The sequence below is a fragment of the Sciurus carolinensis genome, chromosome 15, assembly GCF_902686445.1.
Source record: "Sciurus carolinensis chromosome 15, mSciCar1.2, whole genome shotgun sequence".
Lineage (NCBI taxonomy): Eukaryota > Metazoa > Chordata > Mammalia > Rodentia > Sciuridae > Sciurus > Sciurus carolinensis.
The window spans coordinates 20,338,188-20,364,430 of NC_062227.1; the positions used below are offsets into that span (position 1 = coordinate 20,338,188).

A 26,243-nucleotide genomic window follows, 5' to 3' on the forward strand; every position below is an offset into this window, starting at 1 on the left:
CACTCAGGGACATTTGAAAACTGCACAACTTCCCAACTCACAGGGCCCTGAGTTACTGTTCCCAGTCTGATTCCCAGTGACCAAGAAACTGGGGCCTCACTCCTGCTGCCATTTCCCCTCCTCCATTCTCCCCTTTGCTTTGCATCCACAGCATCTGTATCACATTCACAAGGCAGGAACTTCAATCCTGGTACCCCCATGTTTCCCATCAGAGGCCTGCCCTTTCTTCCATCTGCCCCTGTGCTGACAACCAGCAGTTCATGGAGCTGTCTCTGGCACCACATGTGACTGCACCTATCTCCCAGGGTAACCATTCAGTGCTGTCTGCTTTCCCTAGAATGTGGCAGCAGGAGCTAACTTCCCTGGTGTGTTTGTGGCTGGGAAACATGGGTCAGAAAGGTGGCCAGCAGAGCCCCCTCACATTCAGAACATTTCCCACACTCAGAGATTCCTCAAACAGAGTGCTTCAGTGTCCTTTGGTGGTGGTGGTATAGAGACTTCAACAGGTGAATTTTGAAGGATAAAAAAATTCACCATATAATAACCCACACCACTGAGGAATCTAAGTAAAATCAAATGGGCCAATGAGACCTTGGTGTTAATGTTTGGTATAAATTACATTGTCCCAGCCCCAGTGCCAATACTTTTGACTTGAACATGATGGGGCAGATGTAACAAAGGTAGGAGGGTGTAAGGGTCCAAGTAAGCTGAGAACAGAGGGTGACCTTTGGACCCTGACTCATCTTGATAAATTCTAGCCCAGTGATTTGGTTCCTGTCCTGACTGGAGCCTACCATGACCATGGAAGAGGGCCTGTGGAAGGGTTTGAAAGAATGGCAGATCACAAGCCACTTTGACTGCATGATCTTCTATGAGAACATAGAAAAGTGAGTCAGGTGTCAGAGCCCAGACCCAAGTGTCGGGGGATCATGAATCTGCACAGCAGGGTCTGGTAGGGCCTGTCACCTACCACTTTGCTTTGAGGCATCTAGTTCTCCAAATAGCAGCTCCCTCTAGCTGGAGGACTGGACATTCTCTCTGCAACAATCTCAGAAACTTCAGTCTCAATGTTCCTGATTCCTGCTCTGCCTCGAGGTTCAGGGGGAGGATGGGGAGGAATAACCAGTCCAGTCACAAGGTGGCCTTCTTCTTTTTGACTCTTCAGAGGGGAAAAGTTTCACTAGCCTCACACAGGCCACCTGCCTGGGATCTGGCACCACTTTACAGAGTGGGGACTACCTGAGGTTATGAAAATGGCCACTACTTGAACCTGATGTTCCAGATGAGGGTGGCAGTGGGAAGTGTGTGGTCAGGGGAATCCAGCACTTCAGAAGCCCTAAAGACACATCTCTTGTCTTTTATCACCTTTGTTCGATGTAATCCCTGCCATTCTAATAAGTGAAAAGAAAAAAAGAAACAGCCCTCGTTGGAAGCAACCCAATGTTCTGTTTCACATTCACTTTCCTCTCCTGTGCCTCTGTCTCCAAGGTGATCCTTCCAGGGATCACAGTCCTAATCTCAGTATCCCTGTATTGGGCCAGGACCCCGGGTGTTCCCTGATATAAATCACACCTCTGACCAGCTTCTGGCAGTTATCTGATCTGTGTGATTCCTGGCAGGGACAGGAGAGACCTAGAACAAGGATCACATAGGGGTCCTGCTGGGTCCCTCAGATCTGATTCCCTTCAGGTGTTGGTTGATGCAGAGTGTTTCCAGAACTATTATTCTCCCTTAGGAGCAGCTCCCTCCTGGGACTGGCCCAGACCACTGCACAACGCAACTCCACATCCCTGCCACCAGCTCCTGCCTGGAATTGGACTAGCACCTGCCTGGTATGTCTGACCTATTTCTCAGCTCAGACTGGGTCTCCCTTACCCAAATCCTACCAAGGTTTGTGGAGTCTGAGACCACAGAGGAGATGGAAGATCCAAAGATGCAGTTGTCAGGAGTCTACTAGTGCCAGTTTCCTCCTGTACCACAGTGGGTGGACCTTCCAAGGTCCCCAGCCCCTCAGACTGTCCAATAGCCAGGTGGGGTCCCGACATTCCCACAGAAACCCATTATAGTGTCCAAGGGATGTCAAGGGCCAAGGCAGGTTTTTGTACCAAATAAGAACTTTTCCTTCACTGTAGGGGATTAGGTCGTGCAAGAAGAATAGCCCACTAGCACCTGAGGTCCCTCCCACCCTTTGTTTAGAACTGCATATTGACTGGGTCAACTTGAGAACTCCTTTTTCTCCTTGCCTGTCCTAAGAACCAACATACAATCTGCCTGGGACTTGGTTATGGGTGGGCAGATTGTTTGAAATATTAGTGGCTCCAAATGTCATCCCAGGTGACTGTCCTAGATATTGCACTTGGTGTCTGTCACATCCCGTGTGTTCTCAGGTCAGGTTGTTCTTATGCTTGGCTAGGTTAGGTCCCCTGAACCCTGCCTTCTACCAAGTGTTGGGATGAACTTGGATACCACTTCCATGTGCTATTCTGGTCCTCTTTGTCCTAGCGTGCACCTCCAGAAAGACTACCCTTAAGACACGGCATGCCAACTCATTAGCAGTGAAACCCAAGGTGACAGGAAGCAAGGTACACAAGGAGAGAGCACCTGAAGTTATCCAAGGGTACATGGACATCATGGATGAGCTAGTCAGGCCTACCAACTTTGCCACATGGGATCCCTCCTACTTGCCCACAGGAGAACCTGCTGCAAACTTGGGGGAGGATGGACTGGATCAAAACTCAATAGAGGATGATTTATATTCAGATGAAAGTCTACTGAGCTACTATTATCAGAACTTTGCCAACAATCATTATGTCTACAAAGTTTCACAACCTGTAGAACTGAGTTTCATACCTTAGATTATCAGCATTGTGTGTGTGTGTGTGTGTGTGTGTGTGTGTGTGTTCACACACTTGTAATCATGTGTAGCTGGTGGTCAGGATTTAACAACCTCATCATGGTGCAGACCAGGATGGGGACATCACTACTTCCTATTTGTCCTGGGAGTCTTTTTGACTTTGGGTCATTTCCTCCCAAGGTCACTCACATTCTCTTCCTTCTCTTCCTGGGTGGAGTCCATGATTCACCACAATTCCTGGAGGAATTGCTTTCCTCCAAACCATAAATTAATATATTGGACCTAATGAAAGAGCTGGAGAAGGAGGAAAGCCTCACCCCTGACCAGGTAGAGAGGGGAAGGAGTGTCTCCCAGTAGACCAGGAGCAGGTGGTACACCAGTTATATAAGAGATGCAGGGACACCAGTAAAATAAGTGCAGGGAAACTACAATACCAAGGGTTGGGAAGAAACAAAATCTAGACAAGGGAGAGAAGTTCACCAGGTAGAAAAGCAGAGGTAGAGACACAAGGACTTCAGGAAGGACATCAAGTGGATCAAGCAGAGAGGGGTATGTGGTAGATAAGGAGACAAAGGGACACAGGTAGGCAGGAAAGGGAGTGACCACAAGTGGGCAGGGGGATGAGAGATAGCAGGTAGATGAGGCATGTACAGGGCCCTATTCACATGGCCCATGGGGACTTTATTTTTCCTATCCTGCCTGTGATACATGGCTCCTTGAGTGAGACTGCTCCAGGATAGAGGATGTAAGTGGAGAAAGAGAGGAAGGAGACAGGCCAGTCAGATATGCGTTCAGTGGATCAAGCTGAGAGGAAGCCCAGGAGGGTGGCCAGCAGAGCTTCAGTCTGTCCCTCTAAGACTAAGATGGGTGACACCTCCAGCTACCAACTCCCATTCAAGTGTACTTGTCCTGAGTCCCTCTGGCCCTCATCATGCATGATGAAGAAGTAGCCAGCACCCATCTCCCGCTGCAGCTGATGGAGAAGTAATTCCTGCCCTGGAATGAGACAAGTGGTATGCAGCTGTCCCAAGGTCATGGTGTGTCCCAACAGGACTCAAGAACTTCTGAGGCAGCTGCCAACCAAGGTGCAGAGAAATATAACCATCACACCGATCAAGGGATCAGCATGGAGAACTGGCTCCAAGAGGTGGCTTCCTAGGCTTCCCAGGACTTGAAACAGTACAGGGTCATAGACTCAGAGTTACTGGGACCAAAGGACACTGCTATCCTCCTGAATTATCACGGATCTCTCTTATTGAGGACCATCCAGTTCATCTGCTCTCCCTAGAACCTCAGATCCTCCTCTTTGAACTTGAGGAACAAAGGTGTAGTGGGTCCTAGAAGACGCCCTTCTTTGGGGGGTCACGTAGGACATCTGGTACCTGAAGTATGGATGATGACCTCCAAAGCCTGGACTTGCTCCTAGCCTCCCAGCACCATCTCCTGCCCTGGGCACTGTCCCAGAGAAAGGGACCTCACATAGAAACCCTCTGCTCAGAACATCAAGCACCCCACAACCCAGCTGTCCAGAGGAGGCTTCAGTCCCCATTCCCCTTCAGCACCATCTGCTTCCCTAGGGACTGTCCCAGAGCCAGGGAACTTGCATGGAACCCCTCAGGCCCTACCCCCATGAGCTGCCAATCCAGGAAGCAAGCTGTCACTGGATGTTTAGTTGTGTGGAAAATATGCCCCATTCCATGCCTACCCTCCAGATCTCTGGAGGTCAAGATCTGACTCTGAGACTGTTTGGAAGCTCACTGCCTCAGAAAAGAAAGTGCAAGTCATCAGGCAACCAGAAGAGGAAGAGGCAATGAGGACAGTGGAGTTGTTGGGCTGTGTGGTCTCTGAGGTGGCTGCTCTTCCAATGGAGTCTGGGCAATATTTCACCCTCACTGCATTCTGTGCCCCAAGGGCCAAAGGGCCCTCCTCACTCAGGACAGTTACTACTAGTACTCAGGAAAGGGAAGGGAAAGGGGGAGGGTATTGGGAGTGTAAAAAATGGGCAGGGAGAGAGCATAGGGAATGTAGTGAGATGTGAGGGAATGGGATGTTCAAGCCTGGTGGGAAGTTGTACCTTGATGACCTTGTGTTAGTGGCAGTTTTGTAGAAAAATCTTCTCAGGCTGCTGCCTTCTGCCATGTGTATCTGCAACTCCATACAGTAAGAACTTAGAGGAGGAGGTAACTGGAGATGCCAAGCCCCAGGACACACAGGTGTCCATTCACTGGGTCTTGCCTCCAAATTTAGACTGGTCCTTCCACTGATCCTGGGAGAAAACAGACCAAAAGCTCCCAGAACCCAACTCATCACCCCCATTCCAATGGCCTTCTTTGGTTTAGGGGATCTTCTCTGTGCATCCCTTCATGATCTGTGTCCCTTAAAAATCTCTCTTACTAATCAATGGAGGGTTCTTGGCCCAATGCAGAGAGCAATAAAGCAAAGTGCATCTCCCTTGGTATTAGCAGCTCTGAGTTTTGAGGACAAGTGGATCTCAGATCTTAGTGTTAGCATCCCTGAGATTTAATGTCATTGACTCTTAGTGCCTAGTGTGTAGCAGCTCTCCTTTTACCTTCCTGAGAGAAGTAGCCAGCAACTTCCAACTTTTCACTGGAGCTCATTTGATGGCTGAACTTAGCAGCTCCTGGAGCTCTCCCTTGCTCCCTGTCACTCTCTTATGCTTGCCACCCTCAGGGTGACCAGCCCAGTTTGCCAGTTCACAGTGCAACCAACCTGACCTGCTCTACTTGACATAAATCAGGAATAGACAAAATATAACCATGTGAAAGAGGTTTCATTAGGACTTTCTCATTGAGTGCACTGTGGACAGTCTGCAGGAGCTGCCTGGTGAAGTACCTGGAGGAGAACAACCCCTGCCCCACCTGCACGATTGTGATCCACCAGAGTCACCCACTGCAGTACATTGGGTGAGTGCATGCCACACCGGGCAGAATGGGAATGAGGAACCACAGGCATCTGCACATCCCTGCAGGTGCCCAAATGTCAGGCCATGTAGTGACCAGGGCAGGAACATCCAGCAACACTTGCCTTGGTTGCTGGAGAGACCTCTAGGCCTCGTGGGGTTTCACGAGTTTTAACCGAGGAGCTAAAGTTAGATTTAAAGTGCAAGTCAGTCCCAAGACCCACCTTTTTGTGGAAATAACTTGACCCTTGGCTGGGATGGGGCCATGAGGTGAGGGGTTGGCCAGGTGAAGTTTCAGATCTGGAGGGCCACTGGAGGAACACAGTGCCCCCTTGCCACCTGAGGGAGCAAAAAGAAGTCTGAAGACAAGTGTTTGTGTTTGTGTTGTTTAAAGTTGTACAGTATGCAACACAGGAAAGATACCAGTCCTCAGAGGCCCCACCAGCCTCCAGGCAGCCCTGCATGGTCCTGCAGCCCTTTGGGTGTCTACTGGTGGTCCACACCTCTCTTCCTGTAGTATCTTACTTTGCTTGTTCCACTCTGGGAGACATCCTCTGTGGGGTGATCACTGGTGGCTCTGCATCTGCTTTCTGTCTGGGGTACAGTTCCGCAAACCTGAGGTAGGTGTGAGAGCCCTGGTGCTGGCTACCTGGAGGACAGACCCAGGCTGTCATGCTGATAGGGAGAGTATGAGGGTGAGGCTGGGACTGGAGCTGGCCAGGTGCAGGAGACGGGCAGGAACCTTGGGGGACTGGGCTTGGGTCCAGAGGGCTGTTCCTTGCCCCTCTTTGCAGCTCTTCTCATGGCTATGAGCTGGGTGGAAACCCTCCTCTTTGGAGGGCCCCTGGCCTCTGGGCACTCAGCTCCTCCGTCCTTCATAGTCTGATGGCAGCCTCCACACCCTCCTCACTTTCCCAGACAGTCCTGCAGGGTGGGGCAGGTGGCCCAGGAGCTGGTGTCATTACACAGAGGCCAGGTGTGGCGGAGTCTTCTTGGCCTCAGAATTTGTGTTCCAGGGTTTAGGGTGGACAGGGCTGGCAGACACCCTGGGCAGGTGCTGGGCTCCAGCATCTGGCAGGGGCCATGGAGTATGTGATGAGGGGAGAGGGTGCACCTCTCAGCCTGGCAGAGAAGGGACTGCATTCAAGGGGCTGCCACATGAGAAGCTTCCCTTGCCGTCCTGCCCATGTGCTTGGCACCTGCTCTGAGGAAAAGTCCCTGCAACTTCCAACAGGTGGGTGAAGCCTGGCACTGTGAGGGACCCAGATGTAGAGCTTGGTGGCAGGCATCGTGGCCCAGTGTGCTTGGGTTGGATGTGCTCTGGTGAGAGAGGATTGTACCAGGAGGTGTCCATGGCATTGCCTGTGCTGAAGGCCTGATGAACACAAGTGTCCTGCTCAGGTCGTGGGGTGAGGAGTGCCTGGGAGCCTACACGGTCCTTCACCCTCCGTCCTGCTTCTCGGGTGTACCGCCTTCTTCATGAACAGCATGCAGCTGTCCCTGGATGACTGGATTTCTGTGAATTTTATAAAAGTAATAATTTGTCAGTTGTTTACATACCACTAATTTGGTACATAAGGGTTTTGTTTCTATGGAAATCATGTTTGGAAATTAAAATTGGCCTGAAAACTAACAATTCTGTGACAGTTTTTGACCTGAAAAAGAAAACAATTTTTTGAACATAGAGTTTCTATTTAAAAAATAGCAAACAGGAAAAGTACCATGTTTGATATCCTCTTTTCTTCCACACCAGAATCCTTCCAGTAGATCAGACAGACTTCAGCCCTGACCTCATGGAGCTGGGGCCCCAGGTGGGAGGGTAGGAGCAGGTGTTGGTGAGCCAGAGCTGCCCCGTGAGTTGCCCCAGGTCCAGTAGGACAGGCATTCATGGGGTGACCTTCTCATCTGCCATCATTGCTTGAAATGCTCATGAGCAGCTGGAACCAAACTGAATGCTGCCCTGTCCAAGTTGTTGAGAACTTTTGGTAGCACAGACACGTTCATGTGCAAACTGAAGGAAAATACTATGAAAACCTCTGTGCTGACCACATGGACACTGGGAGAGCCAGAGGTAGCATCCCCCTGTTCCCTCTCTGCTCTCTCTGCTGCCATGAGAGGACCATGCAGGACATCATTTACAAGTTGGTGCCAGGCCTCCAGGAAGGTGAGTCTCCTGTGCTGTGGCCAGGTTAGGGGATTGGCCCTTGGATGAGGGGCAAGTGCACAGAATGATGTGGCATCCCATCTTGTGTCCCCTGCTCCTGACTCCTGCTGAACTCTCCACTCGCTTTCTGGGGCATGTGGACTTTCTCAGTCCTGGGAAAAGGCAAAAATACCTCCAAGTCAGATGCCAAGACTTGAAGATGTGTTTGCAATAGCATTTGAGCTGCTTCCATGCAAGCTCACTAGGAACTGTGTGCCAAACCGAGTCAGCAGCTCTGGTGGGCTCCTGTGCCACCTGCCCCATCTTACTGGTATTGAGCTTGTGGCTCTTCAAATTGCATAGCCCAGTGCCCACGTGACCAGTGGGAAAGGTGTGGGGATTGCTTCCTGCCAAATGTCACTCATGTAATGTCTCTGGTTGTCCTGTGAATATGCTGCCTTTTTGCTTATGTTTCTGGCAGGATGCACATAGGGCCTGTGCTTGGGACTGACCCACAGCCTCCTTGGTGTCCCTTTGCACTTATCATCCCTGGGGTATCTCATGTCTCGACTTGAAGAGGACCTGCCTCCTGGGTTGGTGGAACTGACAGTGGGTCCAGGTCTGGCTGATGGCTCTGGCTCCACCTGAGCAGTTGCTGTCTGGCCCTGGAGGTGAGGGATCCACCATGTCCTTGGTTCCTGGCAGGCAGTGGCGATGCTGTACTGGTCCTGCTATTTCCTTCTTCTCCTGGCTGGAAGTTGTTGACAGAGACACACTGCTGCTCAAGTTCCCTGAAATGCTGTTTGTAGGGCAGGCAGGACAGATGCTGAGTCCGTCCTCTTTCCCAACACTCCACCCAGTCCTGCCATCTGTGCTTTGCTGTTACTGTCCTTTTGAAGCTCTTCTATGACCAGCAGGCATCTCACATTGGGCCAGGGTCTCTGTGACAGCCCTGGTGGCCTTGGTGGCCAGTGCTTCCAGGGTAGGAGGTGTTGGGGTTTCCCAGGATTCTCACCATGGGTGGGCATACATCTAAGGCCTCAGGCTGGTGCCAGGTGCTGGGTACATCTGAACTACTGTTTTTGGGCTGCTGCCTGGAGGAGAGTTGTGGTGTAGGAGGCCAGATGACCTGAATGCCTGCTCACTCCTGGGCACTGCATCTTCCACACCACACAGAGCCCCATCCCATGACCACCATTGGCCCCACTTGGAAGTTGGAAAAGCCAGAGTTGGAGAGTCAGGTTCTGACCTTCATGTCCTGAGCAGGAGACTCACACATCTGGGCTTAGCCCTTATTCCAGTGGGACCCTAAGCATTCTTCAACCTGTGCATTTCCTGTGGGTCAGATGTCTTTCTCAAGATTTTTCGGGTGAGTCCTTGGGTGAGTCTCACCTTTAACTTGGCAATTCGCTGCATTCGCAGTGGAGGTGGGTTGCAGGTCATTTTGCTTCTCTAGTTGTGACAATATCCATAAGCCTCGTTCTCAGGTCAGAGTCTCCAAATAGTTGTGCCTTGTGCCCACGAGGGTGCAGCACTGGCTTTTAAGTCACTGTCACATCCATAACACGCCAGATAACTCCTGGGTTCTCCTGTTGCTTTGCATGTGAGAGGCCAGAATCCATTTAGTGGTTAGTTGTTTCTCTTCAGCTCTGTGGTATTTAAACCTGTCTCCTCAGAGGCAAGGCCTCTTCTCTGAGCTAATCAGGTTGTCAATCTTTCACACCTGATGCCACCTCCCTGCTTTCCCTCCCATACACCTGGGGCCTGGAGAGTTGTCCCACACTCAGCAGCAACACCTACCTGCTTCTCATCCTTTGCTCTGAAACCAGGCATTTGCCTGCAGAGGGGCCAAAGTACCTCTTGGTGCCATTGTGGATGGGGAACTGCAGGGTATGTGGTGCCTATGTCTGATTCCATCTTGTGTCCTGTGCCCTGGCTGGCACAGTGGCTACATCCCATGCCCCATGCCTGACCCACTGCCTTCATGGCACCTGAGTGCAGAGTGTCTTATCCTCCAGCATCATGGCTTGAGGGTTGTAGTGCATCAGTGATGTGGCTGTGCCTGGTGTCTTGTCTGCCTCCTGGCCAGTGGCGGGTAGGTGCCTGCCACAGACCAGCAGTCATGTGCTCATTGCTCTGAGATGCAGGCAGCATTCTGCACACTCATCATCACACCTATGGAGTGACAGCCCTCAAGCATCTTCACCAGTGCTGATCAAGGCTGTCATGCCACCCCACATGTCCAAGAAGAGGAAGGAAAAATGAGGACCCGTGACTGACTGCCCTCCTGCACCCTGACCACGCTCCTCCCACCCTATCTGAGGGCTCACAGAGTAGATCAGCTCAGAAAGCAGAACCACTTCATGGAAGTGGACACAATGGTGAGGCCGGAGTGAGGACTGACTGGCTGTCTGCTATTTGGAGCTGCATTTGCCATGCATGACACAGCCCTGGAGAGATCTCCCTGACAGCGAGCCCCTGCCTCCAGGTCTGCACGCTGGGGGCAGCCTGGGGACAGCTGGGGATAGCAGCAGTAGCACCATCCAAAATGAGAGGAAAAGGCAGCTCCAGTTGCCTTCCCTTGGCAAGGTGGCACCACTCACAAGGCATTTGTTCAGAGATGTGGCCATTGGAGTGTGAGGAATGAGTGTGAAGGTGTGAGGAATGTGTGCGAAGAGGTGAGGAGTGAGTGTGAGAGTAGGTATGAACATGTGAGGAGTGTGAACATGTGAGGAGTGTGAACATGTGAGGAGTGGGTGTGAAGATGTGAATGTGAAGGTGTGAGGGTGAGTGTGAAGGTGTGAGGAATGTGAAGTGAGCCATGAGTGTGAACAGTGAGTGGTGGTCAGTGAGTGTGAACAGTGAGTAGCCCTGTGTGTCAGCCAGGGTCGCCAATGCCTCAGGCCAGATATCTGTGGGTGACTTGCATGGCTCTTGGCCCAAGCGCTGTCACTGCAGCACTCTTCGCTCCTGGGCCAGAGCCACCTCTGCTCTTTGAACTTCGTGGGGGGTAAAGCTGCATGCTGCTCTTGCCCACCACAGGGTTCCGTGACTTGGCAGAGCCACCTGTGCCTCTGGACTGGCTTTGACCTGAGGGCCAAGATCATCTCTGCTCAGAGCCACCAGACTCTGAATGGCTTTGGAATGGCTCTTGTGGAAGACCTGTGGCTTCTTTCTGTCCAGTCTGGTGCCACAGAGCAGAGCCACACCCTCCTGGAGTGTGGGAACTCAGCCCCATCAGCTGGCATAGAGAAAGCACTGGTTTGGCTCCTGGTTTTGAAGGTCCCAGTCATGACTTGATCCCATCACCTCAGGCCTGCGGGGAGGTGGCACAATCTGGCGGAGTGTGACCAGAGCAGAGCTGCTCACTTGGGGCTCTTGGAGGGTCTCCGGCAAGGCTCTGCCTCTTCATTCACCACCTCCCCAAAGTGCCCTTTTGGAGACCAAGACTCAAGTACTGGGCCTTTGTGTATCACTTGTCACACCACAGAGAAGCAGGACCCTCATTATCCAAACTCATGGCAGCTGCCGGCCCAGCACTGTCTAGGGCCTGGATGAAAGTTCAGAGGAAGCTTCCCTGTGTCCAGCCTCAGCCTGTGGAGGAGCTCACACCTGAACCTCAGCCAGTGGTTTGGCTCGGGCATGGTGAAGGCCAGCACAGGGGCAGGCTTTTGCGCTTGCCTCTCTGCACACAGGGAGGCTCGCAGCACAGGCCAGACACACAGGCCTCGTGGCAGATGAGAATGGGGCCTGCAGGCATCGGTCCAGACTCCAGGTGAGCAGTGTCACCCCAGAGGGACTCCATTCTCACTTTAGAAAACTGCCCTTGGTGGCGGTCACAGTATTTTGGATTTCATCAATAAAAACTCGTGGGGATTTGTTCATCATCTTTACCCGAGGTGTGCAGAGCCTCAGTTCTGCCCACCCCACCCTGCCCTCTGTCTTTCCCAGGGAGAGCTCTGGCCCTGGGCGGCACTCCAGCTTGGCCGTGGTGTCAGATAGACTGGTGCACATGCTGGGGGCTTACCCTTGTCTACAGGCTCAGCCTCCCACACCTGGGTTGGCACCCACCATGGGCCCAGGGGCTCCTGTCAGGCAGCCCAGGTGACCAGAGGCTTTCCTGGGAGTGGTCACGGGTCTTGACATTGCTGCTTCCTATTTTCATTCCTTAATGGGGCATCACCCAGGTGAAGTCTGGCCCATTGGTGGTGCAAGCCTGTGTTGTGGTGTGTGTCACCATCAGACAACTATGAGGTCTCCGGTGGATGGCTGCTGGGCAAAGGGCAGCACGTGTGTGGGGTTCCCTTGCTGTGGCTGTGATGGTTGCAGGCCCAGTGCTCCGGCTTCTGCTGGAGCAACTGCCAAGTCGTAGGTGCTGGTGCGCTGCTGGGGACTGTCTGAAGGGCCAGCCCTGCCGTGGACCCGCAGCACCCAGGCAGTTCTTATAGCCCAGCATTACAAACAGGACTTCAGTGGGTAGCTGGAGTTGGATTTTCTCATTTACCTGGTTCTTTGGGAATAGGTGACCAAGAGTAGGGTTTCTGTGTCATTGTTAAATTTCAAAGTATTTTAGGCATACAGTGCCAAAAATGATCCCCATCTAACATTTCTGAATAGAGACCTGGCATTGGGGGCCCTTATTTCATTCTTGTGCATTCTCATGGGTTAGAAGTAAAGAAGTAGCATAAGCCAAGGAATCCAACCCGAGTGGCTTCCCCTACATGTCCCATGTCCCCTGGGCTTGCCAGGCTGTCGTGTTGCACAGGAGGTGCGGCACCTCTGTCTGGGGCACCTGGGTACGGTGAGGGGACACCTCTTTCTGGACTGACCCTGGCCAGTTCCCTCCCCCTGGCAGTGTCCGCAGCTCCTGCAATGCTCAGCTGTGGGTCTGCTTTCCTTGGGTCTTTTCAGAACAGCCACGTAGGGATGGACACACCCAGGACTTTTCTCAGATGCTCTTGGGGCTCACCATCTGTAAGAAAAAACACACATGCAGATAAAAAATTCAATGAAGCACTTCTGGGTCAGCTTCACAAAGTAGTTTTCACAGAGATGCGTAATGGGTCTTGGTCTGAGCACTCATTTAAATTTCCTGGCTCCCTGTGTGTCCTGAGTGGTGACCAGCCCCTTGCTCTTCCCTGGGTCTGAGCATTAGTCAAATGGGTGGGGCATTTGCTAAGTCACCAAGTATCAGGGAACTGATGGTTCCCTGGAACAAAGGTGCCAGCCTGGCCTGCTGTCCAGTGGAGGGCGCAGGTTGGTGGCTGTGTTCAGGCTGTCAGTCCCAGTGAAGGAGCTGCATGCTGAGTCTCCTGTCAGCCAGCGGCCTGGCAGATCAGTCAAAGGTATGGGATGTGGACTGTATGCCTGTCTTTGGGGGGAATTCCTCTCTGGGGAGGGTTTCCTCCGATTCTTGCCCTGTTCTCTTGGACACTGACACCAGGGTACATTCTTGGCACAGTGCCGGGTGGATGTTGTCAGCATCCAGGAGACTCCAGGCCAGGCTGCCCTGGTCCTTTTCTTCCTGGCACAGTCCACCCTCAGTCCATGAGAGCCCCCTTGCACTGCCTGTGGGGCAGTGGTGATGGGGCACCAGACAGCACGTCCGAATTGCTGAGCTGTCAGTGCACAGGTGGTGACATCTAAGAGTCACCAAAGTCACCTCCATTAGCACTCTTGGCACTCTGTGATGTCATGGGCAGCTAAGGGGGTCGGGGTCACAGTGCTCAGGAAACTCTCTGTTACACCAGGGTCTTGTGTGGCTGGGCCTTGCCCTGGTTCCTGCCTGCCACCACACGGGCAGGGGAGTTCATGCTTCACTTGCTGCTTTCATGGCAACAGCAGCTTTCAGGGTTCATAACCCAAATCTGCGCTTCCTTGTGCACCATCTGCACAGGCTTGCTTAATCCCTTCCTACTGAAGACTGAAGGCTGAACATTTAATAGCAGAAATGAGGAAGCAGAGGGAATTCTACCACAAGCTGGGCCTGGAAATGACAAGCGACATCAAGGGAGACAGCACTTGGATCCCCGCAGTGGTGAGTGGCTCCATGGCCTGCACATACCCAGGGTGTGGTAGGCCTCTGTGCAGATCTAAGTGGCTTCACCACCCTGTGAGAAAGCCACTGGTTGTGGGTCAGAGAGCTGGAGGTACCAGAAAATGCCTGAAGATCACTGTCAGAGGGCGGAGAGCCTAAGGAAGAAGTTTGAAGGCAGACATCCTAAGGTTTGGGACTTGGCTTGTCTTACCATAAAATGCCAAATAACATTTGGTTTTGGTGTGAAGTAAATGGTATCTTAGTCTGTGCATACTGTAAGTAGTTCAAATCTTTGAGGCCTGGTATTTTTCTGGTGGAGCACACAAGTTCCTGAGGAATCTCTGGACCACCCTGTGCACACCTGACCAGAAGACAGATGGGAAGAACTGGCCACCACCACACAGAGAGCCAGCTGCCCGGTCCTCAGGAGTAACCCAGGCCAGGGAGGCGGCCGGAGTCTGGCCCTAAAACTGCGTGGGCTCTGGGGCAAGCTCTGGACTAGGCAATGCTGTAGTGAGCACCAGGTGGCTGGGGTCAGTGTTGCTGCTCCTCTGCTCTTGGTCGCTCTGAGCTCTCAGACATGCCCCTGCCTCAGGGCAGCCTCAGGAGCCCTGCAGCCTGGCAGAACTGGTCTCTCAGCAGGCCTTTGCTCAGGACAGGGACCAGTCTCAGAGAGGCACAGAGGGCAGTCCGGAGTGTGCCTGGGGATGGGAGGAGCATACCTCGGCCTTCACCGTCCAGTTAGCACTCCCTGGGTTCCCACCACTCAGGCTTGTAGTGGGCCTCTGGGGTTCAGGGGAGGGAGTCCCCAAATCTCCACATTTTCCATTTGTGTGACAGGTGAGACCAAAGCAGACCACAGTGTACACAAGGCCACTGCAGAGGAGAAGCAGGAGGAGGATGATGACTACCACTGGAGCGACGAGCAGATGGGCCCCAGGTGAAGGCAGGCTTCTCTGTGCACCATCCCCTCAGATGCTTCCTGCTGGCCAGCCAGTCAGGTGTGCTGTTGAGGGTACCTGCGGTGGGGGGCAGTAACGTGACTGGGGGACCAGGGAGCCAGACCAAGCTCCTGGCCCTGCTGATGGCACTCCCTCACGTGTACTCCCTCTGCAAACTCTTGCAGTCTCTGTGCTTCCTGGTCAAGCAGTGCCATCATCTCATAAAACAAGGGCCAGGGACTATCACAGGCTACTGTTCAGTGGGTCTGCAGGCCTTGGCCACGCTGGGGAGAGACCAGGAGGTGTGAGAGCGAATGGCGCCCGGCCTGTGGCGGTTCTCTCAGAGCCTCACACAGTCACCTGGAGATGCTTAGAACTGATTTTGCTCTGGGTGATGAGCTCACATGTGGGAATGCATAGTTGCAGGGTACTGTCCACAATCAAAGAGGGCTCACTCGACATCCCTGGAGGGAAAGGTGCTGTCAGGGACAGTGCCCAGCCACCCCTTGTTGTGGTCCCAGCAGCTGGGAGGGGTGAACCATCTGCCAGGCAGCCCCCAGGTGACACATGTTCAGACTCAGCTCAGGGCCTTGGCACCGGAGGAGTTGGCTCACCACAGCAGAGCACAGGGCCACTGAACCATGGCTCAGGTCAGAGCACTGGGACCTTTGATGTTTCTTTACCCACATCTGCACTCTAGTGACACTCCGGGGGCCCTACAGAAGCAGGGACAGGTCTGCAGGTGCTTGGGATGTGATGATGGCAGCTCTGATCGCAGCCTGGACCCCAGAGCACAGGTCACCTTGGTGTGGCCCCAGTCCATGCTGGTGTCTGGTCCTGAGTCAGTGGCAGGCACCATCTGAGAGTGAGCTTAGAGGGTCCCTCGGATGAGGCCCCTGTCTCAAGGCCCTGTCCCCTGCAGCACTGCACCTGGACCACGTAGTCATGCGTCTGGACGTGAGGTGCTATGGATGGTGTTGGTATGTACCTAGTGTTCTCCACTTGACTTTGGTTTTTCAGCTTGAGTTTTCCACTGTTGGCCTGCTGAAGATTGCTGTGTGCTGCCTGGCAGAGCCTGCAGCTCTGCACACAGGGGCCCCACACACTGGTGTTCTCACTCTATTTCTCCATATATCCTGGGGCAGCATGCCAGTCCTGACTACTGTGCATGTGTGCTTGACAATGCATGTTTTATTCTGCGTTAGTCATTGTGATTCAAATGCCCAAGAATAGCTTGGAGGCAGAACATATTATTTGGGCTCTTGGTTCCAGAGGTTCTGTCCTGGGTTGGGTGACTCCTTGACTGTGGCCTGAGGTGAGGTTGCACCTCTTGGCAGATGGGCACGGGGGTTCCATTCTCAGTGGCAGGGCAGCAGTGTGAAGGGGTGTGGCCTGTCCCAGAGTCCCAAGCCATGCCACCCCCACCTGCAGTCCCCACTCACACAGCTCCTTCCTGATGCAGCCATTACCCTGTGGATTCTCCTGCGTGTCTGGGAGGAGCTCTGGGCACCGCACATTCAGACACAGCACTTCAGGAGCCCGCTGCCCTCTGCTTCTTCCCCAGCAGTGGTGCCTTCTCTGGCCATGTGCCTGTGTGTGCTCTTGCCCATTGTGCTGTGTGTCTTGTGGCCTGTCGTGCAGTGGGGACCTGCCCCAGGTGTGCTGTAAGTGTCCATACCCTGGGGGACCCGCCCAGGGGTGCTGCAGGTGCTTGTGTCCTGGGCAACCTTCCCCGAAATGCTGCAGATGCACTTGTCCTGGGGACCCCCCAGAGTGCCCTACATCCTGTGCTGTCTGCTGTCTTGTTGGCCCATCCTCACTCATGATTTTATAATTTGACACAACTTTAGCTTATTACTATTTTCTTCAGTATCTTAAGAACCTCTTCCACATAAGTACATTGACCTACATTTTCTTATAAATATATTTTAAAGTTTTGTTCTCTTTGCACATTGTTTATTGGTGCACCTTTGTACATATTGATGGGATTTGTTGTTACATATTTGTACATGCATGTAACACAATGTAACAGTACGATTTGGCCATTGTCACTCCCCAGCATTGTCCCCCTGCCTTCCACCTCCCACCACTTGGTCTCTCTCCTCACTGATCTCTCCTTGATTTTCATGAGATCTCCCCCACTTTGTTTTCCTCTCTATCTTTGGCATGTGAGAGAGAATGCACAACCCTTAGCCTTCTGAGTTTGGCTGTTTCACATAACATGATGGTCTCTAGTTCTATTCATTTTCCTGTATATGACAAAATCTCATTTTTCTTTATTGATGAATAAAACTTATCTGCATATACATACCACCTTTTCTTCATCCACTCGTCTGCTGATTGATGAATTTGGCAACTGTGAATTGTGCTGCTGTAAACATGGGTGTGCTTGTATCACTGCAGTAAGGTGACTATAATTCTTCAGGGTAAGCACCGCTGAGTGGTGTGGTTGGGTCATGCAGTGGTTGCATGACAAGTCTCCTGAGGAACCTCACTGAATTCCATAGCGGTGGTACTAACTTACAATCCCACCAACAGTGTAAAAGCGTCCCTTTTCCCCCACATCCTCTCCAGATTGTTGTTTGTATTCTTGATGACTGCCACTCTGACTGGTGTGATATGAAATCTCAGTGTAGTTTTGATTTGCATTTCCTTAATTGCTAACAATGTTGAACATTTTTCATGTGTTTGTTGACTGTATTTCTTCTTTTGAGAAGTGTCTGTTTAGTTCATTTGCCCATTTGTTATTGATTGGGTTATTCATTGTTTTGGTGGTAACTTTTTTGAGCTCTTTGTATATTCTGGATATTAATCCTCTGTAAGAAGAGTAGCTAGCAAAAATTTTCTCCCATTCTTTTGGTTCTCTCTTCACATTCCTAATTGTTTCCTTGGCTTTGCAGATGCTTTTTAATTTGATGCTGTTCCATTTATTAACTCTTGGCTTTATTTCCTGAGCTTTAGGGGTCCTGTTGAGAAAGTCCTTGCCTATACCTAAAAGCTGGAGTATTGATGCTGTTTTCTTCCAGGAGTTTTGGTCTCTTAGGTTTTTTGATCCATTTTGAGTTGATTTTTGTTCAGGGTGAGAAAAAAGGGTCTTGTCTTCTACATGTGGATAACCAGTTTTCTCAGCACCATTTGTTAAAAAGGCTCTCTTCAATGCAAAGTTTGCTTTGTGTGGTCAGGTTGTGGACCCCCATAGCTGACTTTGTGGAAGGAGATGCAGTTGGCCATTGTGAATCGGTCTGTGTATTCATCACAAGTTTTTACAGGGCTCTCCAAAAGGAGATCTACAACCTCCACACACAGGTCTGTTCTGCCCAACAAGTCCCATGTAAACCACCCTGCTTCATGTGTAATTATTTAAAAAATGAGCTGAGCTGTGATGTGTTAGGAAAATCTTCTCAAGATTGTCTTAAGAACTGGGTGAGATGGTGCATCCATCATCCCAGCAACTCAGGAGGCTGAGATAGAAGGATTGCAAGTTCCAGGCCAGCCTCAGCAAGGCCTTAAGCAACTTGGCAAATCCCTGTCTCTAAATGAAAATAAGAAGGTCTGGAATGTGGCTCAGTGATTAAGTGCCCCTGGGTTCAATGGGTACATAGTACCAAAGAGGAGGGGGAGAAAGAAAAGATTGTCTTGAGTAAATGACCCTTTGCTGTTCCTCATAGCTTTGGGAATCAGCTGCCAGGTTCCCTGAGCAAGTCCTTGGAACCTTTATCAGAGGGAATTGAGTGTCTTTAGATTTTTTAAAAATATTTTCATTAGTTGTTGATGAATCTTTATTTATTTATCTATATGTGGTGCTAACAATCGAACCCAGTGCCTCACACATGCAAGTCAAACGCTCTACCACCAAGCCACAACCCCAGCCCTGTCTTTGCACATTTTTGCTGGGAAAAGGCAGAGTTCTGATGGAAGAGTGCTCATCCTTGGGCCCCTGTGGTCAGTGAGCCTCGGGGCCCTCTGGCAGTAGTCTGCCTTGGTCAGAGCTGCTCAGGAGGCCTGGGGAGCTTACACAGGTTTCTGTTTGCAGATTCTGGTGGAATTTGTGGAAGTGAGCAGATGGGACAGCCTGACTTGATGACTGAGTACCACTTCTAAACTTAGCCACTGCCTCGGCTGGGCACACTGGGAGGGGTGGGGGACGCTATTTTAGATTCAAGACCTCGCTGATCTGGGCCTTGCTGTACTCATCCTGCAGCCAAGCACACCCTCTGCCTCGTGGCCTCAGCACCTACACATGCTTCACAGTCTGGGCAGCAGCACCTAGTGAGGAGAGGGCTTCTGATGCAGGCCCCTCAGTGGTCCAGGCCTGCCCTCTGTCTTGCGCAGAACTGAACTCTCAGGCCGGCACAAGGCCGACTTCCTCACCAGTGCTGTGGCTGGAGCAGACAGCTGGGCACAGCTGACCCCACACCAGGGAGGGTACCCCCAACCTGCTGCTGCGCTTGGGCATGTCCACATGTTGTGCTCCCAGTCTGTTGCTGTGTCAGCTGCTGGTGCAAGTGGGTTCAGATGGCCCCCTTCACCTCTTTTTAAACTTGTGTGTCGAGTGAGTCTAGCTAGACCAGCTTTGTTTTGGTTGACCTTAGCGGGAGTTAGTTTTTAAATATCTAAAGTGTGATGCTTTCCATAGCTGCTGCTGATAGGGATTTTAAAGTCAAATTGCAAGTTTTCTTTAACTGGCACTTGCTTCCCTGTGACCACTGGTGAGTGTGAGTGGGTCTCTGTGACTCTGCATTCCCTGTTTTTCTCCGCTTCCCCCTTTCTGGCACAAGATGATGTTGGTGGCAGAGAATTGCTAAGTTTTCCTTAATCTGTCTGCTGCTTGTTGGTTATAAGTTCTGCTTCTGCTCGCCTAGTGGCCACAGATTGCTCAAGTGAATGTGTTCTGAAGGTCCAGGATTAGCGTTGCTCTGCAGCTGTCCACTACCCATACAGGCCTCTCCTCCTCCATCTCTCTTCCTCCCTGGGCTCTGTTTTTCACAGTTGCTTGCTACTGGCTTTGTGTCATTCTCGTTTTGTTTTGTCTTGTTTTTTTTACTGAGATTGAACCCACAGTGCTCTACCAGACTCACCCTCAACCCTATTTAAAGCATTTTTTATTTCAAGTCAGGGTTTCACTAAGTTACTGAGGCTGGAATTGTGATCCTCCTACCTCAGCCTCCTGAGTCACTGGGATTATGGGGGTGCTACCACCCCAGCACTTTCTGTTACTTATCTGTTTGGTTCTGTGAGAACCACTGTGCCTCACCATTTGGAACTCCTCTCCAGCGTCCAAAGCCCCACAGCTGCTGCACACTAGCTGGACACATCTGTCCATCTGGCTCGCCTCTCTTGTGCTCTGCTGCCTTCACTTCTTGAGCTGGTGCCTTGTCTCCATGCTTCTTGTGATGAGCTTCCTCCAGAGAATTCTCAGAGGTTAACCTCTCCATACCAAGACTGGCATGTCTCTCGCTTGATAGTTTGCTCGTTGACGTTACGCCGGCGTCTCACACTTTTAACCCTCCCTTTTGCACCTCTTGCCACATTAGTCATGTGTGTGTCATTGATTCTATTTATCTGAATTTTAAGAGGCCTAAGTCAGTTCTGGGTGCTCAATCCCCACCTCCTGTGGATGGTGGGCTTCCTCAGCAGTCCTGGGATAGGGCGGATTGCCTTTGCCTTGTGGTGTCCAGCATTAGGATGCTACACGACCTCCACCCTCACCCCTGGGAGCTGCTGTTCCTCCAGAGCACTGCACAGCCACACCATGAATCCACTGGAGACCTTTCCTCCAAGGCCACTCTAGTCTCCATGTCTGCTCCATTCTTCAGGACACACCCCTACAACATCCTTCCCAGCCTCTCTGAATGCTCCTGCCACCCTACCAGGATTCCTCAGGATGCCCATGTGCCAGATGACAGGACAGGGTAGGCATGACACCCAGAGGGCCTGGGGCTCCCGAGTGCCACCTACCAGAAGTCAGGACAGGATGGAGTGGACTGGCTGCAGAGGCACGCTGACACCATGCAGGTTTGGAGAGAGTGTGTGCTGAGGTGGAACTACAGTGTTGACACAAAGCAGCTTTAGATCAAAGGCCCAGGTCCTAGGTATTGGGCAGGGCCTCCAGTGGAGGCCTGCAGAGCAGTGACATGCTGACCAGCCGACCAGCTGACCAACCACTGACCTCCCCTCTCTCCAGGTGAGCATCTGCTTGGAATGCAACAGCAACAAAGTGTGGGGCCTGAAATGGAAGTGGATCTGCTGCTCAGCCCAGGCCACAGCCTTACATCTGAAGAAGTTCATCGCCAAAAAGCTCAACCTTTCCTCCTTCAATGAGGTAACTACTGATTCGCAAGCAGAGCGATAAGGCGTCATTTCTCAGTTGTTAGAGATCCTTCTAAAGTGCTTCAGTTTGTTTTATTTTGCTTTGTTTTCCCACAACTTCAGAAATTTTAATCAAAAACAAAAATTCTTACTTGTTTCTCCTACCCTGCCAGGTAGTCCACAGGAAATGCAACAAAGACTGTGGACAGAAGGGACAGGTTCTGAGTGTAGGTTGGAGACGCGTCCTGCTCCTTGATTTCCCATCCTTTATGGCTGGTTGGGGGATATGCTGTCTTGGAGGATGTGATGGTAGTAAGGCTGGTCTATCTGGGAGCCTGGGCATGGGGCACCGTGTTGACCAGTGACCCTCCACGTGGAGGTGCAGATGGTCAGCAGGAGTCATCTCTGCAGAGCCCCAGACAGGCTCCTTGGCCTGTGGTATAGCTTTACAGATCCCTCAGGCTGGGTGAAAAATGGGCTCTGGGGAACAGGCATGGGAGCCAGAGAGGCTGGTGTCAAGTGGTGTGAGAGAGAAGGGCTGGGTGTTGCAGAGGACCCAGGTGGCCAGGGAGAGCTGTGTGTGGACACAGCCTGGCAGGTGAACCTTGGCCTGGCCAGAACATGAGGATGCGCCTTATTTGGAAAGCAGGACTTTGCAGATGTAATCACATTAGGGATCTTGAGGTAAAATAATCCTGGATTATCTGCCTGGATCCTAAATCCAATAATAAAAGAGCCCTGTGTGAGAATGAGGTGATGGAAGGTGAGACACAGACTCGCAGACTTGTGTCCCCTCAGTCCCTTGTGGGGACCTAACCTCAGGGCAGCTCGGGGGTTCAGGACAGGCTGCTCTCTTCTCTCTTCTGCTCTCAGGGCCCAGAGGACCTCATGAATGCAGCCTCACCCTGTGTAAGGCTCCTGCTCTGTGGATTTCCCATCTGGTTATGTGCACAGCTGCAGAGACTGTCTAAGAGGCCCCAAGGGCCTCTGCAGTAACGCAGTCCTGTGGCACCCAGGTCCACAGTGTGGCTGCAGAGCTCTGCCACAAGGCCCCAGAGCCAGGTCTTGGCGAGGCCAGGGAGGATCCCAGTCCTGGGCCTGAGAAGCCCCATAGGACATGCGATACATGCCAGACACCTGGGACCCATAGGAAAACCATGTCCAGATGTGGCTTGTGGTGGGAAGAAGGCAGAGGAGAAAACACGGAAGGGCTGTGGTTTGGCCCACTGATGGCCGGCCTAGAATGGGTGATGGGGCTTTGGATCCTGTGAAGGGGGAGGCAGAGCTTGTTAGAAGTAGCACGAGTGCACTGGGGGAGGAAGCCTGGGGTGGCTACTCTCCCTGGCACAAGGAGCTGTCCTTGGGAGCAGTAGGAGGCTGTGAGATATCTGCTTTGGTCCCAGAGCTCCGGGACCCTGCAGCCTCTTAAAGGACACTGCCACCTTCACAAACACTGCGCAGGACAGAGGGACCTGCGTGTGGAAGACGAGAGGCACAGGACACCCACACCTCACAGAGGACAGCAGCCATTGTGTGGGGCTTGTGGAGTGCGCAGAGCAGTTGGAGTGCCCACTGGGGTCACCACTGCTTGCAGTCAGGGAAGTCCAGTAGAAATCTCACACTGTGAGCCACACTGCACCAGGAGCAGCCCATGCGGCCTTGGTGGTGGGGAGGCTGGATAGCATCCGGCCAGTTTCTTACAGACAGCAGGCAATGTGGGTACAGTTCATGCACCAAACAAAGGCACCTGGGGTGTGGACATGGGTGTCTGGCCTGGGTGGGCTGGGCGGGCACTCTCCTACCAGTGTGATTGGAACTTTAAAAGGCTCTAAAACAGTCTCTTCAGGGAGAAGCCTGGGGGCCCTGTCCTTCACTGCAGGGGAGGACAGAACAGAGGGGAGGGGACTGACAGGCAGGGCTTGTCTGTGAAAGCAACTGGCTGGTAGAGTGTAGCAGATGAGGCCATTCCCAGTGTGCAGTGTCCACTGGGCCCAGCAGTTGCCCTCCCACTGTCCAGGTACCTTGGTGCCATCCCTGCTGCTGAACAAACCATTTCTGACCTTTGAGGTCCTTGTGACTGGCAGCTCAGGAGCCGGTCCATGTCCTGCCCCTCAGGACATGGAGGCAGGAACATGGGTAGTGTGGCTCCTGGCCCACAAGCTGGGGACAGTGGCCCCAGGAGAAGGGGACAATGCAAGCCCTCCAGCGCTCATCCAAGAAGCCATGAGCCTGGGCAGGACATAGTATATGTGACTTTGGGGGCTGGAACGGCTGCTAGGCCTTGTCCACAGGGCCCCCTGTGGCTGAGCCCCAGGCTCATGTGGGTAGGTCTGCCCTGCAGGAGTGATTGATACCTTGCCTTTGCTTCCTTGGATTTCTATTCTGATGGGGCAGCAGCGAGTGGGCAAGGGAGGCAGGCCCTCCCACGGTGCCCAGGGTTGCCATAGATGTTGAGGAGTGTGTTCTCTCCTGCTGGTGATGGCACAGGTCTCCACACGGGTCAGCAGGGCCTTAACCACCAGTCAGTAAGTCTCTAATGTAAGCCCCTCCCCCACCAACTGGACATCTTGTGAACCAGGAGATCCTGGGCAAGGACCACACCCTCAAGTTCATGATGGTCACGCGGTGGAGGTTCAAGGTGAGAACTTACCCTGAGAACCTGCCATGTAACTCTCCTCTTCCTGGGCTCTCAACCTGGCTGGGTCCCCTCAGGTGGGGGTCTTCAGTGTCCCACTTCTGGTTAGGAGCAGGAATCAGTGACTACCATGGTCAGCAAACATGTGAACCTTCAGTGGCTTCCTGAAGCAGGGTACTGTAGTGGAACCCCATTCTGGGCAGAAGGGGTGGGAGGTGGTGGGGCTGAATGGCAGGTCAGCGCCCCCCCAGGCAGGTCTCACATGGCCAAAGGAGTGAGAACCAGAGTAGCAGAGACCAGAGCCGGCATGGATGGCGGGGCAGCCGGTGGAAGAGCTAGCAGCCTGGCCCAGGTGTAGGACCTGAGCACTGCAAAGGTGGTCCCTGGGGCTGTCTCCCAGCAGCCCTGCAGCACCGCGTGGCCCTAGACCAGGAGAGTCAAGGGTGGCACTGCGGGTCTTCCAGCCAGCATGGGGCTCAGCTCCTGTCTTCCCAGGAGGCAGCGTGTCTGCTGGTCCTGGCAATCTGCTGAGCCTGTGTCTTTTTCTTACAGAAGGTGCCTCTCCTGCTACACTACAGACACAAGATGTATTTTCCGTGAGCCTGGCTCTGCAGACTGACCCTGCATCCCAGGGCCATGTGGCTGTGCACAGCACCTGCGCAGCGGAACTTGTCTGTGGGTGCCAGGTGGACCAGACTTCTGAATAGAGAGTATTTATAACTTTGTACAAGAGAACCTACTGCCTACCAGATACTACCAGCACCATTCACAGAGGACAGAACACTTGCAGTTCTGTGCAGCAGCACATGCTCACCCACCACCTGCCCTCGGGCAGCAGGTGCAGCACTGGCTCCAGGTCACTGTCCCACAGACTTTGCTCGCTTTCCAGGTCTCAGGAATCTGAGTTTGTTTCAGTTTAGTTCACGGATTGGTTTCTTAATAAGCCTCAAACCTATTGTACTTTTATTGAGTCCTTCCTAAGTTATTGAAAAAGTCTTTTCATGGTAAATATTTATGTTGCCTTTAGCTTCCTGAAGACTTAGAAGATATATAAAGATTAAATTTAAAGCATACCAAAAGAGGTTTTCCTTGGTACTGAGTGAGCGCTGGTGTTCACCCATCCTGGCAGCCCAGCACAGGCACGCATCCATGCTGTAGGCAGGCCGAACCCATGTCACCAGGTTCCACACCATGGCTCTGGTGCACTGGCAGGGTGGACCAGGGGCAGCTCGGCCAGCTCAGTGCTGGCTCAAAGACCATTCTTGTTTAAAAAATTGCATTTATCCAAAAGGGCATGGATAGTCTGGTGCTGCCATTTAGTTTCCTACATTGTCCTCCCCGTTTCTGTGCTAAGGAGGGCATGGTGGTCAGGGGCTTGTCTGACCAATGAGGAGCTGGGGTGCCAGCTCCAGGCTCTCCCTCCCGTGGATGGCGGCCTCTGTGCTTTGCCACCCTCCTCTCAGGAAAGTGCTGGGGCAGGGCAGGCAGACCAGGACCAGGGGGCTTCAGCTCCACCAAGCACATGTCTCCCAGTAGCAGACAGTGTGCTCTGTGCCAGCCCTCGACTCCCCAGGGGTGGTATTGCTGTTGAATTAGGGGATGAGTTCTGCCGGCATGGACTCTTGTGCCCCCATACCCAGCAGAGGAGCACCTGGCGCCTCAGGCACCACCTGCAGCAGCCCCATGGTCCTGGAACTTGAGCACAGGAGTTCTGGTATTTCTGGGACCCCTTCCTCAGCCCTTGTGAGGCAAGCATGACCCTAGCCTTATGGTCCCTGCCTGGCAGCGCCCACCAGTTCTTGCTGGGTACACGGGAGTCTGTCCAAGGCCGTGTTGCCAGGAGGCCTCACCAAGGCCTGGGGTTTCCTTGGTCACCTTGAAAGCTGTGCTGGGATTGTTGGCATCCAGTTCTGCTTGTTCTCTTCTGCTTCCAGCTTCACCTAAACAGAGTATTGGAAGCAGCAGCCGTGAGACCTAGAGTGAGGGGCAAGGAAGCACTGGAGTAGCTGGTCTGGGGGCCGCGAGCCTGTGAAGCAGACACCCACCTTCTTGTGTGAACCCAGGATGCTGCGGGTTAGTGTCCCAGGCTTACTCTTCACTAGATGGTCCCCAGGTCACTCTGGGAGGATCTCTGAGCAAGTATTACCTGTCTACCTCAAAACACGTACTCTGAAGCCTCCTGCAGAGCCACATTTCACAGTGCCGTTCCAGCATGACATGAGGATTTAGGCATAGTCCTGTGTGGTGAAACTAAAACAAGGCTGAGCACGTGAGCCTCCGGATTCATACCGAGGTGGAACACCCTGTGCAGCCTTATGTTTCTGTGGGCTGCAGCTGCCGTGGAGTCCCGTGTAGTGCTATGTGCTAAGTGGAGAGCTCTGCCCCAGCAGCCTGACCAAACTTC

The 26,243-nt window shown here is 52.6% G+C and overlaps 1 pseudogene; it reads left to right on the forward strand.

Moving 5' to 3' along the window:
- Positions 1-795: 795 nt before the first annotated feature.
- LOC124965325 (polycomb group RING finger protein 3-like) lies at positions 796-24,439 on the forward strand (annotated as a pseudogene).
- Positions 24,440-26,243: the final 1,804 nt, after the last annotated feature.